Source organism: Spermophilus citellus (assembly GCF_964194105.1).
Source record: "Spermophilus citellus genome assembly, chromosome: 18".
Lineage (NCBI taxonomy): Eukaryota > Metazoa > Chordata > Mammalia > Rodentia > Sciuridae > Spermophilus > Spermophilus citellus.
This window is the reverse complement of record NC_138200.1, coordinates 57,677,537-57,680,547: the sequence shown is the minus strand read 5'-3', so window position 1 is coordinate 57,680,547 and position 3,011 is coordinate 57,677,537.

The following is a 3,011-nucleotide window of genomic DNA, read 5'->3' as shown; positions in this document are numbered from 1 at the left end:
CTAGGCTGCAGGCCGACTCCACTCCTCACAATAGGTATGACTCATCTACTATTGCAGTCCCAAGTCTGAGAAGGAAAATGGGAAATGGTGTACAGCTGATTCTTCAATAGTAGGAGTAAATGAGTTTCTGGTGGAAGTGTAGATCAATAGTTCTTAACTTGGGATCTTAGACCTCTGAGAATTCACTGGATGGGTTTCGTGGAGTCTATGAAATATATGCATTAGTTTGAGTTTAAATGCATTTTCTTGGGGAGACTCCCAAAGGATTATGCATCTTTTAAAAAGCCTAGACACCCCCTATTGTAGATGGTTCTGGAACGTCATCCCAGTGTCACTGTGGATCATATCCCTTCACAGTCCATATTCATTCCTGCCAGTGCCTGTCTCCAGGGCTCAGTGGTCCACAGCTGCTTCTGTGACCTAGTGCAGCCTGGAGACCTCAGTGATGTAAAAAATGTATTGAATTTAATTAATTTTGGTCCCCAGGGATTCTTTTACTGATTTTATTTATGGAATGATAAGTGTGCCCTAAAAGAGAGAAACTCAGGAAAGAAAATTTTGTTCCAGTAGAAAATACTGGATGTTCATTATCCATAAACAATGGATTTTATTAGGATTTTTTTTGTGTCATTTATTGGCTGTGTGCATAAGAACAAATCACTTGTTGATATATTCTTTATTGGTGTTAACTAAGATCTGTGTTCTCATTCATGAGTGTGTAAAGGAAACAGCATGATTTTGGTTACTGTTATTAGTAATAAGCGAAGACTCACATGTTATTTCTTAGGCTAGTTATAGCCTGGTATTATGGGCTTGGAGATAGGTCTTCTCTTTGTCATTCCCATCTTGTTTCTTATTTAAGATGTAGAATATTCCATATAAATATCAATGGTGACCAGAAGGTAAGGATTTCTGAGGATAGAGAAAGTTTTGTGAAGAAATGGAGCTTGCATATGAGAGAAAAGCAAGATTCCAAGTGACAAGAAGAGTGCCCTAGGTAGGGGAAGGGAATATTAAGACTAACACAGGACTAGGGCTATAGTTCAGTGATAGAGCACTTGCCTTGCAGGTGTGAGGCCCTGGGTTCAATCCTCAGGACCACATAAAAATAAACAAAGGTATTATGTCCATCTACAACTAAAAAAAATAAAAAATAAAAAAAGACTAAAGCAAATTCACCAGGATGATGATAGAAGTACACTGGAGAGGCAAGGAGATGAGCAGCCTAGCTATGTGCGTAGAGAAAAGTCTCTTCAGATAGAAAATGAAGATTTGATTCTTTAAACAGAGTCTTAGTCCATTTGTGCTGCTACACCAAAATACCTGACTGTAATTTATAAAGAACAGAAATGTATTTCTCACAGTTCTGGAGGCTGGAAAAATCCAAGATCAAGGAGCCAGCAAGGCTGACTGACGTCTGATGAGGACTGCTCTCTTCCTCCAAGATGGTACCTTGTTGCTACTCTTGAGGGAAGGACACTGTGTCCTCACATGGTAGAAAGTATGGAAGGGCAAGCAAGTGTTCACTTTAGCCTTGAGCTCTTCTGTAAGGATGCTTCGACTCTCCCAAAGGTCACACACACCCCCCTCCTCTAATGGGATTGAACCATTACCACTCAGCTACATCTCCAGCCCTTTTTATTTTTTGAGACAGAGTCTTGCTAAATTGCAGAGGCTGACCTTAAATTTGCAATCTTCTGGCCTCTGTCTCCAGAGTGACTAGGATTACAGATGTGCACCACTGTCCCTCTCAAGGTCACAACTTCTTAATACTGTTGTATTTGGAAATTAAGTTTCAATCTGAATTTTGGAGAGGGCACCATCATTTAAACCATAGTAAATGGTGTTTGAACTTAGTGGTAAATTTCCATAGATTGTTAAATTATAAAAGGGAAATGATGAAATTTTTTTGAGAAGAATTTGTCTAGCAGAAATACATAGGATATTGAATATATTGGAGGTAGAAAATGCTGACAGCTAAGCCAGATTTTATTGCATCTGTCCCATCATACCCCCAGTGCTGAGATGTCATTTGGCTGTGTGGAAAACATAAAAGAAGGAATGCACTGGGGAAATGGAAGAAGAATGGTAGGCCTTAACACCTTGTTATTCCAAGAAGGATCTGTGGTTTGTAAAAAATTCACTGCAAAAAATAATCTGAAGAAACCCACAATGAGGGTGTGGAAAGAACAGACTGCATTAGAATTGAATCCCTGTCATGTATGATGCCAGGCCTGCCACCTTTATAAGAGGGCTGATCCCTCCTTCACCACACCACTCAATGTGTGGTAGATTTCAGGGGCCCTCTTTACGTTTCTCTTGGTCTTGGACACAGACACCAGGTGCTTGGGAGCCCCTTGTAGTTTTTTACATGAATGTTTTTTTGCTTGAGAATAAATATTCCTTATTCTATTGTCTGACTCCTATCCTATTGCAATAGCCTCCAAAAGTAACACAGGAGGTGAGGGCATTCTGAGGTGCTGATGCTAAGACCCTGCTTTCCTTATCCCAAATTTGAGGCAGAGCTTCCCAGAATAGCTTCAAACACCTACTGTGAGGTTGGAGACCAGTGAAGATGTTGGTGTTTCTTGTTAAACTATTCTGGCATTAGTATTTAGCAGGGCAAGGGCCTATTTCATAGTTGTTCTAGTTGTGAAATGGGGGATAGGAGTAGTCTATGGGGAAAAGAATGTTAAATGAAGCCTGACAGTGGCTGGCTGGGAGGTCATTTGCTCAGTTGATACACTCATTCCTTATGGCCCTATTGCCCAGGAGTATAACTTGCCAGGGTGGAAATCTCCTATAGGACTACTCTGATTTTGTAATCTTTTTTTTTTGGGGGGGGGAGGGGGAGTGTCTATAACTCCAGTTTTTGTATATTTTTTATTTTGAGATAGGGTCTTGCTAAGTTGCTGAGGCTGGCATCAAACTTGTGATCCTCGTATCTCAGCCTCTAAAGTTGCTGGAATCACAGGCTTGTGCCACTATGCCTGGCTCATTTTGGAGTCTTT